The 14753-nt window shown below is 39.2% G+C and overlaps 1 protein-coding gene across 6 annotated transcripts in view; it reads left to right on the top strand.

Moving 5' to 3' along the window:
• Positions 1-7748: 7748 nt before the first annotated feature.
• LOC148843860 (uncharacterized) overlaps positions 7749-14753 on the top strand; it is a 30945-nt gene continuing 23940 nt past the window's right edge. The window contains exons 1-2 of one of the 6 annotated variants that reach the window (XM_088959002.1): positions 7818-8140; positions 9247-9453. The gene's annotated coding sequence lies outside the window, so the exon portion shown is untranslated. The other 5 variants (XM_088959003.1, XM_088959000.1, XM_088959001.1 and 2 more) reach the window with 5 other exon arrangements.

Here is a 14753-nt window from a genome sequence, read left to right on the forward strand (position 1 = left end):
TGCATCGGGGGCAAAAGATTTTGAACTCTACAATTAATTTTAGAAATGATCAAATTGAAAGTTTTTTTTTTTCTTTGAGTGATTTGCCCGAAGGTATCTCACATGAGATTTTTTTTTTATTACCAAGTGAGTGCTTTTGATTGATTCCAAGATTTTGCACGAAGGCAAGCCACACAAAGTGATAGATTTTGATGGATTCTGATGGGTGTTTGATTATTCCCGAAGATAGATCACATAAAGCAAGAGATTTTGATGAATTTTGATGGGTATTCGATTATGCCTAAAGGTGGATTGCACGAAGTGAGAAATATTGATAAATTTCAATGGGTATTCGATTATGCCCAAAGGCGGATCACACGAAGCAAAATATTTTGATGAATTTGGATGGGTATTTGGTTATGCCCAAAGGTGGATCGCACGAAGCAAAAGATTTTGAAGAATTTGGATGGGTATTTGATTATGCCTGAAGGCGCATCACATGAAACAAAAGATATCAATGATTTTTTATGGGTATTTGATTATGTCTAAAGGCGACCGCACGAAGCAAGAGAATTTAATGAATTTTGATGGGCATTTATGAAGGGAAGGGAGATCCATCGAATGGATGGCCAAACCATGCAGAAAGGTTAGGCGAAATTTCAAAAAATTTCTCTCTCCCTTCTTGGGAATCTGATTCCCATACTTAGAAAACTACATTTTCAATGTTCATTCTTGAATCCAAAACCATACTAGATCTAAAACCAAAAGAGAGTGGAGGAAGTACTTGATACGAAGTAACAGTAACTCCCAACGTAGGTGTTCATGCTTAAAGAGAAGACCAAAACCCGCTTCCACTAAAGATGCACAATGTGTAGTGAAGCAAGATCAGTAGGATGGTTATTCAGCAAGAATTTGAATTCTTCGACAAGAATCGAGTAAGGGTTGATGAGCACAACTTCAGATTGCTTCTTCTACTAAGAAAAGCATGAGTCTCATGGATGTCCAGTTTAAGGGGTAAATTCATAGAAACATACCAATGTCAATATGAAACAATATTGTACTTTTATTCATTTATAATAAATGTATCTATACATCAATTTGGAGTTAAGGGCATACATTACCTAACATTCTCATGAATGACTTCCTGCAAAACTTCATTTGATAACAGCAACTGGATCGTGACTAGGGTTTTAAAATCTAACTTGTCTCATTTTTCATCACTCATGGTTGCAGGTTTCTTCTTCCCGTGCAAAGCTTTGTGTAGTATGTCTTGTCCCAAGATGGAACACATCTTGACTTGCCAAATACTGAAACTGATGTTACCATCAAACTTCATTGATGGTATTATAAGTGGGAAACGAAAAATAAGGCTCTGATACCAGTTTGTTGCAAAAAAAAAACCAACAAAATAGATTCGAATGGCACCCAACCTGAAAGTAAAAGTAGAGATAAAGAGAAACAAGATCAAAGAACACACAAATTTACATGGTTCGGCTTATAGCGTATGTCCACGGGCAAAGGAGGAATAGAAAATCCATCATAAAGTTGACAATGGAGAAAAATACAGAGTTGTGCCCTCACAAAAGAAAACCCTAAGCCCCAAATACACCCAATGTCTCACTCGTCTCTCACAAGACTAAGACTCTCTGTATGCAATAGAGAAAACCCCCGAAAATACATAACTCTTCATACTCGGTTCAAACCTATAAGATGAAGGCTGCACCCCCACACACCCAATGGTGATTTGTAGTGGGCTACAGGCTATGCATCCACCATAAACCACTATGAAAATTTCCCTTTAGGTTTTTCTCAAATTAATTTGGAGTGGATTCATGAAGCAAGTTGCCACAATGAATTCAAGGCACAAACATAACAATTACTCCTTTTAAGGAGCCACTACATCTATAATGCCTAGAATCACTTAAATAGGCTAAAGCTATTGTCTAAAGACCTAGTCTTGTTAAGGGTTTTATGGCTATTTGTATTAAGCCAAAGTGGATAAAGTTATAATCAGCTTTTTTCCTATAAGCTTCTATTGTTCTTTTATCTATAAGGTGGTAATCTTTTGACTTGTTACCGAAGGTGATTGTCCTTTCTATAGTTCTTATATTAAAGTCTACTTTTAGACTAAGATTCCTTTCTTATAGATCTCTGATGGTGCAATCTTGGGAATATTCCAATTTTGGAGTGACTTCTCTATGTTACTATAATTTACTTCATATTTGTTTATGGACATAGATTTGGTAAGGGAAGAACTTGTACTACATTCTTCATAACTATCTTCATTATTAGATCCTGTCCTAAACAATCTCCTCATCTTATTCTTCCACTTCACCGTTAATAGGTAGTCAACTTCAATGGCCTTTCTTCACAAATCTTCACGGCCTAAACATGATTTCACCCCTGGGTTCAAGGGTTCTAGCCTTGGTGAAACAATTAGGCAACTAGCCTAAGCAACTTGGGTTCTAGCCAAGTGATCTTTCCAAGAAGGTTGCAGGCTTTGGGTTCTAGCCAAAGGTTCTAGGTAGTGCTGGTACATTAATAGTTCTAATTCTTGTAGGTTCAAGCTTTATGTGGTGCTGTTTATATATGGTATAAAGTATATGGATGGATTTTTGAAAACTTCTCTAAAAAAAGAAAGGGATTGTACTAGAGAACTTTGGTATGAAAATATGATAGAATCACGAGAAAACATCCTTTTGGGACTGATTCGTAAATCAGAAGTAGTTTAGAAATGCAAAACCCCCAAAAGAGGATCTAGATCTTTGTGATCCTACAAGATTATCTAGAGCATGGAAAACTGATTCTATTGGTAAAACCATAGAATCAATACATTCTCCTCTAGAATCCATCAAGATGGGAAAAGAAGAGCTAATTGCAAGCCCAATAAAAAACTCTATAATAATTAAAGAAGCTAAAAAGGTAATCCTAGAACATTGTTCTCAAATAATAAAACAAAATAAGAATACAAACATATATCTGAATGTTCTAGGCAAACAGACAAACCAAATAGAAACATTATTGAGTTCATTAGAAATCTCTAATTAGAAAACAACAATAGTAAAAGAGAAAAACCCATGGGAATGGTGCGAGAATTCCCGTTAAACATGAGAATTAAGAAAGCCCCACTAGATTTGTCTAAAATAGACTATAAGGAACAAGCAGCAAAAATGATTTCATTCTAAAACTCTAAATGGGAACAAGGAGAATCCTCTAATAAACAAGTATCAGAAGAAAGGTCATTTGGCTCTCATTCAATAAATCTATTAAATGAAGAATCAGAAAAGGGAATCGAGTCAAAAATAGAACCGGTAGAAAATCCCTCTATGGAGCTAAATAAGCTCTCATATAAAAGTAAAAAGCCTTATTTTCCTAATACACTGGTATACTTATTATTTGAGGAACTAGCTAAATCTCAAGTTAGCTATGATGGAGATACTTTTTATGAATGGAATCTAGATGGAAAATCAGAATACCAAATCCATTGAATGATCCATCATATGGATATGTATGCTAATGCTAGTAAATTAGCTAGAAATGAAGAAAAAAATAATTGCTATGGTAATAACCGATTCCTTTACTGGACAACTCAAAGGTTGGTAGAATAATTACCTTATTCAAGAAGAAAGAGATTACATCATTAATTTAGTAAAAAAGGATGAAGATGGAGAAGTGGTCTTAAGTTAAGTTCACCCAATCCAGGACGTAGTTACCACTTTAACATTTGGGTATTTGGTTCAAATCATAAAACAAGTAGGATTAGATTTGTGCAATGACATGCTTAAAGAGGCAAATTAAGAAAGAAAAATCTAACTCTAAAAAAGAGTTAGGAGACTTCTGCTACCAGTTTAGGGTTGAACCTGAACTAACTCGCACCAAACTGGTACATAAAAGAAGAAAATCAAAGTTTTTCTTTTTTACTCACCTTTTTCTCTTTTTTGTTTTTGATTTATTTATTTATTTAATTTGAGTTTTTATGGTAGTATAACTCTTCTCTAACTTCCTTCTAGATTGGATAGAGTGATGTTTCTTAGTTGACCCTATCGGAACAAAAGTGACTTTCCCCTTTTTCTTTTTCTTTTTCCTCTTCTTTTCTTCTTCCCTTTTTAATACCCCCCATTAATTGTTATATTTTCTCTCTCTTTGATTATTTTAGAGTTTCTATTTATTTTCATCATCATTATCATCATCATTATTATTATGAATGATGATGATGTGTATTTATGTTATTATTGCCTTTTCATATTAATTATCCAAAAATATTGTTAACTTTTCCTTTTCATTTTATTTTATTTTTATTTTTATTTTTATCATTTATTACTATATTTTTTAATGTTTTAATTTATGTTTTTTTTTTTACTTTTACTTTTTTATTTTATGTTTTATTTTATTTTGTTTCATTGGACTTTTGACTTTTTATTTTTTGATTTTATGTCATTATTTTACATGGCTCTAGAAGGGGTCAATAAGCATACAATTTGTGAGTGTTAGAAAATAACTTGCGTGGGCCAATTTGGAATCACCATCCATCAGTTAAGTGAAATGATGGTGATGAAACCTTTGAAAGTTATTTTCAGGAAAAAAAAACATTTTATTTTATAGTTACTTCAAATTAAGGCACCCATTAAACCAATTCGAATAAGATTCATATGGGAGAGAGAAGAGGGTTACACACCCTCTCTTGGGTCGTAATGTGGGGCTGATATGGAAAAATCCAAAATAGAGTATGAATACAAAGCATGATAACGAGAATTTTACAATCTATGCATCTTGTATCAACATAGAATACGTGGCACGTGGCATATTCTGAGACCGGGCTCAAACCATAAAATAGTGAAAAAGGAGAGCTGGACTGCCGTAGTGTCACGGGGGTAGTTCTACAGCGGAAGAACCCGTGCAGCATCCTGGCCAAGGCAGGCCAGAACAAGCCTTTGTAATGCATAGAGGCTAGGAGTTGCCCGATGGGATGGCTCCACCAAACACTGGATCATGACCTCAAGTCCAATGGCCGGGGCACTCTCCTGGCTCAGACCGGTCCATGGGAGGCACCGCTTACGTGCTAAAGGGGGACAACCATAATGGAAGGCGACCATGCGCCGATGAGGTGACTTGGCACCGATGTGATGGGTCTCCTATAAGCCGATGATGACAGGCACCTGTGTGCCATGATGATATGCAACCGCTTGGGATGGAACACACCCGTGCGCCAAGGGCAATGGGGTAGCTCACTCAGCTTGGGCAAGGGACTAGCTTTGTGAAGGGACGTAGTTGAGCCAAGCCCGCATGCCAAGCCTCCCTTGAGTATCGGCAGCGTAGTGCCGGTCCAACACTGTCCCCATGAGCAAGTGTGCGCCCATGAGGAACCCTGGTAGCCATGCTAGCCGTTAACCAGGGCCGCCCCGCAAGGGGATGATGGTCTAGGAGTGCCAAGGTTAGGCACCCAAGGAGGTCGACCACCCCTCCTCAAAGAGTACGTTAAGCTTTTGGTGGTCTGCCTGAAGATGACATCAGTTCTCCCAAAAATCTTACAGGCCAAAATGACGGGCATGTCCCTAACGTAAGCCTGCCAAGCGTAGGCAAGGCTAAGCCTGTGTCGGACCGTCACAGGCTCCCCCACTCAATCCATTGTCGACCTCAACAATGGTCTTCATGTGAATGCACGTCTGTGTCCCTCGCCATCCACTTCTCCACCAGTTCCTGGGCTCACCTGGTCAACCCGGGTCTTGCCTATGTTGGTGTCCATTTATGGGGACGGAACCACTTCACCATTGCCGGCCTGCTTGGACTTCACCCCTCCAATGTTGAGGTTACTCAAACCGCACAATGGCTATGCCGTTGATTTGTGAAAGGAGGGCCCTCGAAGAATTGTGTGTGGTGCTTCGTGGAGGTCCGCCCCATGTATCATCTTTTACCTCAAGGCTCAACCGTCTTCTTGGTAGCTTTTCAGTGATGCTACCGAACACGCTGATAGGTCTACTCCTCTTGTTGGCGATGACCTGGGTACCCTTTCACCATGCTGGCCTGCAGACTTCACCTCGCCCTGTGCGGGTTACTCAAACCTAGCCATGGCTTATGCTCTCCTGGCCCTCGAAACTACGCTTCGCCTCGCCGACTCGGGCTACATCTTCACTCTGAGGGGGCCCCACTGCTACTGCCTCAAGGAGACTTGACCGCAATCTGTGCGAGTGTGGCAACTTTTACCCATGAGTTGCCGAACATGCACTCGCCTTGTGATGCGCTTCTACTGCTGCTAGTGTTCAACCAGAAAACTGAGCATGTCCACCTGATACATTGCCGGTGTTGGGCCGCCATGCTCCAACGGCCAGCGTAACCACATTCCTAACAAGACCCACGCGTCTGCCCCCGCATGAGGACAACAACCAATGCGTCTGCACCCACAAGGGAAGTTGTTTTAGGGTCATTGGAATGGGAACGCGAACATTGAATGGCCTCTAGCTAGGCCTGATAAGCAATATGCTCGGGTAGTGTACCCACATTCCTATCAAGGCTCACGCGTCTGCCCCCGCATAAGGACAGCAACCAATGCGTCTGCAACCACAAGGGAAGCTGTTTTAGTGTCATTGGAATGAGGACACGAACATTGAAATGGCCTCTTTCCAGGCCTGATCTGAATTTTGCTCAATCCTGGGTGGAAAGTGCCTAGGGACCACACCCCACAAAATGCTGCTTGTCGAAATGACCGCTTCAACTGGCTCTGGGCTAATCTGCCGAAAACCAACTGCGGCTGCAATTGGCCAACTGGCTCTGATACCAACTGTCACGGGGGTAGTTCTACAGCGGAAGAACCTGTGCGGCGTCCTGGCCAAGGCAGGCCAGAACAAGCCTTTGTAACGCATAGAGGCTAGGAGTTGCCCGATGGGATGGCTCCACCAAAGTCAGTAGCACTGGATCATGACCTCAAGTCCAATGGTCGGGGCACTCTCCTGGCTCAGACCGGTCCATGGGAGGCGCCGCTTACGTGCTAAAGGGGGACAACCATAATGGAAGGCGATCATGCGCCGATGAGGTGACTTGGCACTGATGTGATGGGTCTCCTGTAAGCCGATGATGACAGACACCTGTGTGCCATGATGATAGGCAATCGCTTGGGATGGAACACACCCGTGCACCGAGGACAACGGGGTAGCTCATTCAGCTTGGGCAAGGGATTGGCGTTGTGAAGGGACGTAGTTGAGCCAAGCCCGAATGCCAAGCCTCCTTGGAGTATCGGCAGCGCAGTGCCGGTCCAACACTGTCCCCATGAGCAAGTGTGCGCCCATGAGGAACCCTGGTAGCCATGCTAGCCGTTAACCAGGGCCGCCCCGCAAGGGGATGATGGTCTAGGAGTGCAAAGGTTAGGCACCCAAGGAGGTCGACCACCCCTCCTCAAAGATTACGTTAAGCTTTTGGTGGTCTGCCTGAAGATGACATCAGTTCTCTCAAAAATCTTACAGGCCAAAATGACGGGCATGTTCCTAACGTAAGCCTGCCAAGCGTAGGCAAGGCTAAGCCTGTGTCAGACCGTCACAGTAGTGCAGAGTGGTCGGTCAATTGGGTGCGGTGATTCGCGTCAGGCGGCTGAACTGTTGCACTGTGTGTGGACGAAAGAATTGGTTCTTGACGATGACGTAAAGGTCGGGGACACTCGTCGTTCTTTGACTATCTGACAAAACAGATCCAACGGCTACAATCATTTGCACTTGTGTTTAATGGAATCGGATTTGGCTCACAAATTTATCACACATCGTTCTCATACTCTTTACACCCTTACAGCCGTGTATTGGAAACATTTTCTATGAATAAAAGAATAAAATCATAGAGATGCTCCCAATGTACGAGTGAAAAGGTCAGTAACAATTGAATAAGCGCAAATTTGTGAAGACCAAATCCGCTCTCTTTGCTGGAACACGATTGTTTGTTAATTGTTATTTTATTTATATCTTTATTTTATTTTCTATTTAACTATTTTTATATTTCCAAGCGTAGCCAACCTACCAGAAACCCGAGTTTTTTAGTTTTACTGGGCTTCGGATCCTAAAAGAATATTTTTAGGTATTTGGTGCTTGGTCCCTTCTCTCTTTGTAGTGCCCAACACGTCAGTTCCACAGTTGAAATTCTCCTCTCCTGGCAGAAGGTCAAATAGATATTCCAACGAGAAAAGGTATGAGAAAATCCGATAAGTTATTCCTCGATTTTATTTGAATTGTGTTGTATGGGAACTTTGTGATTTTCTAGTTAGTGAATTTGATAAGAATCAGGAGATGGGTTGTTGTTGTTGTTAGTTTTTGTTATTGTTTATTTGGATTTGCTTTTGGGTTTCATTGATTTTTGTTTCCTTTTTGGGTTTCTTGAGAAACTTGAAAGCCGGGGTGGTTTGCTTTGGAGGGATTGGGCTTTTTTGGCGCCATGGATTGCGGTGGAACAGCTTTATATTTAGAATAAGAGGAAAAGATTTGTCCGAGTTGGGAAGGAATATCTCGTATGGAAAGAGAGAAAAAAGAATGAAGTTCTCTTTCAAATAAAAGGAGTCGACTTTTTGGATGAAATTAGCTATATGGGTCTCGTTTTTTCTCTACTGGGTTCGTAATCTTCTGCGTTGTGAAGATGGAAGGTTTGATTCTCTTTGGTGGGTGATTGAAGAAAAGGGTCTTATCCCGTATTTCCGTGGTATTTTTGCATGATCTTCCTCTGTTTTTCTCCTTTGTTGACTGGACGTGTTTTTTTTTTTTTGTTATATGTTTTCAATGAAAATTCGAGCCTTGTTGTTGTTTGTAATTAAGTTTGCTCCAGAATTTGCTCAAACATTACATCCTAAATAGAAGGAAAACTGGAATGTATAGCCTTTCTCTTCTTCTTTGCTTCATGAGATTTAGTTTTTTCTTTTGTCTTTTTTTTTTTTTTTATGTATGTGTTGGTGGCTCCATTTGTCACATGTTATTTGCTGAGTTCACCGATATTTTGCTTTCTCTGTTTATCAATGGATTTTCTTTCTTTTTCTATGGGTCCCGTACAATAGTAATCTTAATTACCGTGGAAATTTTCTTACTTATTTAGGAAGGGGAACTGGAGGGAACTGTTGTTTGTTCTTTTCTTTAATCATCTTGATTATTTGCTTTTCCCGCTTGTTGATTTTTCTAACTCTTTGAGTATTCTTGTTTAAAATCAGCTTCAAAAGGAAAAAAATACAAAGCATGTTGAGCTCATGGTTATGGTTGGTCATGTGCATAGAAGACAATTAACACCTGTTAAAAGAAGTGATCTTTGCAGGTTGAAGGGGCTAGAAGGGCTAGGGGAAGATAAAAAGGGAAATCAATGGGAGTAGTAAGACATGATTTAAGCGCTCATAATTTAATAATGGATATGGCGTTAAACAAAGCGGAATGGTGAAACAGGATTCATGTAACCAACCCCATATAGTTGGATAAGGCTTGGATGATGATGATGATGTTGAGCTCAAAGTTATTAATCTTTTTGGTTAGTAAGATAATCCTCCTTGCCAATGTTGTTCTACTGGTTTGAACTACCTAATTCTTTAGGAGGTCTGGCTTGTCTGTGTATATTGTTGGCTAGAGTAATCAAATGTATACAAGACACGTGTATATGATATCATGGCATGTGTACTTTATGAAAGTATGCAGTATGGTTCTATTCACTCCCGAGTGTGAATATTTATCCAGTATGTATGCGGCCTCCTGTTGTATACTTATATGGAAATTGCATATGCTCTTTCTACTATTATGTGCTTGTTTTTCTAGGCTATTTTTCAGTGCTACAAGTATTTGGTATAATGGTAAAATCTCAGGCTGGTAAGTTTGAGAATGCATTTTCAATGATGAGAGCAACCAACTTTCTGCACAAAAATGCCAAATGTTAGGATTGTGTCCGCTCTACCCCTCCCAAGACCCCAGATAGCTGGGACCAACATTTTCTTTTTGAAAAGGTAAAGTAATGAAATTTTTTGATAGAACAAAACATGGTACAACAGGGTCCTGGTGGAACAACAGACCTTGCAGGATGGACTGATGCTTAAACTCTTTAACAACAGAAACCTAGGACAACAGCCTACTGTCAGCAATTCTAATTAACTCATCTACACTTTTCCTTCTATTACAGAAGATATGGTTATTCCTTTCAGCCCAGATAGTTGCTATGACCACAGTAGGAATAGACTATCACACTAGGTTTGCTGTTTTGCTCAGGCCAGGGAGCTTCCAGCACCAGATTAGATCTTTAACTGATAGAGGCATTACCCAAACTAGGCCAGCTGCCTTGAGCAAATAATCCCAGTTTTTTTGCAGAGATCAAACAATGAATACTCAGCTGATCAGCTGATTCCAAAGTCTGTCCACAGGGGCCACAATTCAGGTCCTGAAGATGCAAAGCAACACTAGTAATGTCCTTTAGAGCTTTTCGGAAGAAGGAATCTAATTCTTAGTAGAAATGCAAGTAGGCTTTAGACTGTTATAATGCCATCTCAGAGAGATTGTAAACGTATTCCTTGGGTTTGATTATTGAAGGAAATAAGATTTGTTTAACTCCATATATAGTTTAGGAATTGGATTTTGTAACTGCTACTAGCGAATAATGAGATGGGACAACTTTTTGTAGAATTGGTCCTCTGCTGCAAGCATTAGAAATTCAGAATCGACACTGAAGATTTCAAGCATTTTGCTCAGCTTGCTGAGGATGCTGACATATTAATGTGGCCTCCTTTTGGACCATATTGACATAATTAAGGTGATTCATGCTGACAGGAAATGTCTTTCTCTAGATCTTATGGTGGTAACAATTCATGAACTAAAGCAGAGATAGAGTCAGCTTGAAAAAGAGGCAAAGAAAAAGATAAGAGGTAGAACGACACTATCACCTAAGTAAACAGTTTTGCAATCTTTAGTAATATGCCACGGTTGAGTCTCATCTCTACCATAGGAGAAAAGTAATGCTTCTAGAATTTCATTAAGTTCCAAAGAAAGCTTAGATCTTTTCTTAATTTGTACATTGAACACTTCAAGGAGTATTCCTAGAGAATGGAAACAGCTGTAATGTTCATAAATTATAGTAGAAGCAGTCGACATTAAAAGACAAAGGACAAACTTAATTAATATTTCATGGTTTATTGTTCATTTTAATTTCTGTTTTGTATTTCCTTGTGGTATATGAGTACTGAGTTGCAAGTAAGATACAAAAGATTAAGGTAAAATAAAATTATTTTTATAAATGGATTACTAACATAGCTTTATCAATAAAATATTCATTTTTAGAAGAGACTATCTAAATATGTTAATTGGAAACATGATTATTTTAGAACATTCCTTGGAGTTGTTCATCTGGTTAACCAGATGAAACATCTAGATGAAAGGGGGTGATGTGGGGTATATTGACTTAACTCTTTATAGCTTTTGATAATGCTAAGTTTTCTCACTTAATGATATTCATAAAAAATTCTCATTTAATGAAATGTGGATATTATTTTTAATCCACACCTATGAACTTGTAAAATAATGCAATTTCAGTAATGAACATGAAGATTTTGGTAACTATGAATCTTCTAAAGATTCTAGCTTGACCATAGTTTTCAAGGTGGCAAGGCGACCAGAGTGCTTAGTTGCCTAGTCGCTTAGGTGCCCCTGCCTAGGTGTCACCTAGTGTATTAAATATAACCTTGCTTTTCCTAGTGTTTCAAGGTTTGTGTCCTAGTGCTTCAAGCTTTGTTTCTCAGAAATAATCCTTCTCTTCCTAATGTTTCATGGCTAGTGTCTAAGAAATATAAGGAAATATAACCTTGCCTTTCTTAGTGTTTCAAGGGGCTAAACCTTTGTTTTTGTCATAGAAAAAAGAAGAAAAAAATCAGAAAAATAAGGAAAAGGAAAGCCAAAGCACCTGTTTTTTGTCTCAGAAAAGGGAAAGCAAAAACAATGAAGGAGAAGGGGAAAAGCCACTGTTCTTGTCTCAAAAAAAAAAAAAGGATTGAAAGAAAAAGCATTGAAAATGATGATGGGGTGGAGCCCCTGTTCTTGTTTTAGGAAAAAGATAAGAAAAAAAAATCAAATGAAAAAGGAGAAGATGGGCATATCCCTGGTTTTTGCTCCATAAATGGATGGAAAAGAATAAAATGTTTAAGAAGCAGAGAGGGTTATTTTCTATCTCAAGAAAAGGTGTTGAAGGCAAGAAGAAGAAGAAGGTCCTGATGGAATGAAGAAGGTGCTGACAGAGGAAAATACTTGCAATTATCTCATTGATTCTGGTTGCTCTAGATGTTTGCTCTTCAATAGTTTGATGTCTTTGAACTCCTTTGTATCATTTGGACAAAGAATGTTACGGTGTATCGCCATCTATTTTAATATTATGAGCTCAAAGTATAAAAATATTGTAAAATAATGTAAAGTATAATATAAATACTGGTTGGCGTTTGGGCGAGGCGAGCAATAAAAAGTGCTTAGTTGCCTAGGTGTCACCTTGACAACTATGAGATTGACCCTGTTAGTAGTATGATCAACTTCATCATGTGGACCATAGTTGGTGGTTCTATCTTGGCTCCGTCTAGTGTGTTCTTGTTCTATAGGCATGCATCTTTAGGTTTGGAGGTCCATTTGCATCATTTGGTTTTTGAGCTTAAAATTAATTCTCTTATCAGGATGTAGGAGGTTTGGTGAGACCTCATCACCTTGATCTTCATTAGTTAGGAGATTGTGTTATGATCAAATGTATCAAATGTTTGTGGCCTTGCTACTATTGGATGTCCTGATGTTGACAAATTTTTATTGAACAAAATCAAGGACGAGTAAGTGCTTCATTTAGTTGTTGCAAAAAAAAGAAAAAAACTATTGATTAATTAGGGTTATTTCCCTAATTTTACTTTTAACATATCAATCAACATTCCTACGATTTTTTTTTTATTGGAAACGGTAAATTTCATTAAAATAACAGTTAGATACAAAAGTGTCAACTACTCATAGCATGAGTGTTGATGCCATACAAATCTCAAATCTAATACAGCCCAAAACAAGCTTTCCTTGAGAGTCCCCTGCTTTGCCAAGTTATCAGCCACAGAATTGGCTGATCTCCTTACCATTTGAAGATTACTCCCACTTCTGTTGCTAGGCAAAGTATTTCCCTCATCTATTGTCTTAGTGTCCATACACCCAAGTTTTTTGTCTGCAGCTATCCTATTAGAAGTTTAGAATCTCCCTCTACCTCAAGGTTTTGATATCCCCATTGCTTGGCCAATCTCATACCTTGAAGCAGAGACATAACTTCAGCCCTTAAAGTGTCTCCCATGCCTACTGTACCAGTATAAAGTGCTTACGTTCTGCCCTCCCCATACCTGAAAACTCCCCCAATTCCAGAGGACCCCGGATTTCCTAATGAGCTTCCATTGAAATTCAATTTTACTCTTTGTTGTGGGGGTTGAATCACACTTTGTGCAGCTGAAGAGTTAGTCACCACTGGCCATCCCCTTAGGATATCCTCAGCTGAGAAATTTTTGAACAGTTCAGTTGCTTTCAGCTAATGTATGATCTTAACAACTATGGAGTCAATGACTTGCTTCTTTGTTCTTTCCATTCCTTGGAATAACCTGTTAGTCCTTTCTTTCCATAAAGACCAAACTCCAAAGGATAACAGCTCTTGTTGCCCTCCACATTATTTTGCCCCTTTTCTTTGGTAATGTGAAAAAACTCAGATAAAAAAGAGTGGCCACATCCGAAGGAGTCCACTTGCAACCAAACAGAGAAGAAAACCAATTCCACACAAACAAAGCAAGAGGACAGGATAGTAAAAGATGTGTACTTGTCTTTCCATAGCTCAAGCAAAGGCAACAAACATGAGGGGAGAGGCAACAATTTGTCTTTCTTCTTTGTAACTTATCCAAAGTGTTGATTTTTTAAAGTACCACTTCCCAACAAAAGACTTATTTTTGGGGGTACCGGGTTACACCAAACTTCTTTTGTGGGGAAGGACCTTATTAGATGAGAAGAATGAAGGAGAGAAGTGAAAAAGGAAGCGCAGGTGAAATAACTAGATGGGATACTAGCCAAATTCTACCATCTCAACAAGTGGGATCTAGAAAGACAGTGCTGAGATGGGAAATGAGCTCATCTACCAACCCCATTTCAGACTCTCTCAGGCCTCTCCTCAAACCCAAGTCCCAAGAATTGTCATTGGTATACATTGAGGATATTACTCTCCCTTTGTTGGGAGATAGGGAATAAATAGACAACAATCTGTTTTTAAGAGGAGTATCCCCAAACTAGACATCTTAATATAAACACACTTCATTACCTACACAAGCATCATACCTGATATTCAAGAGGAAGGAGGGTAGCAAGCTGTGAATTACTTTCCAAGGAGACGACCATGATGCCCTAGGATCAAGACCAACATCCCATCCATAGTCTACCATGCCATGAATGCTTACAATCACTTTATGCCACAAGTTTTTTTGTTCCAAAGGCAACCTCCAAAGCCATTTCCCTAACAAAGCCGAGTTCCTTAATTTGATATTTCCTATCCCTAAATCTCCATTCCATTATCCCTGCTCCTAGACACTACTTCCCACTTCCCCAAATGATCATTCTTTGTATCCCTGGTAAGCTACTTTACTAGTAAACTGGCAAATTAGTCATGATTGACTTTATTAGAGTTATTCTACCCCTTAAAGAAATGTAGCTTCTCTTCCACCTCGCGAGTCTTTTTGTGAATCTTTCCACTACTGGGTACCAAAAGCTATTGGAATTTGGAACGGACTCCCAAAGGTAGTCCCAAGTACTGCAGTG

The sequence above is a fragment of the Nelumbo lutea genome, chromosome 8 (assembly GCF_056320005.1).
Source record: "Nelumbo lutea isolate HS-2025 chromosome 8, American lotus-T2T, whole genome shotgun sequence".
Classification (NCBI taxonomy): Eukaryota; Viridiplantae; Streptophyta; class Magnoliopsida; order Proteales; family Nelumbonaceae; genus Nelumbo; species Nelumbo lutea.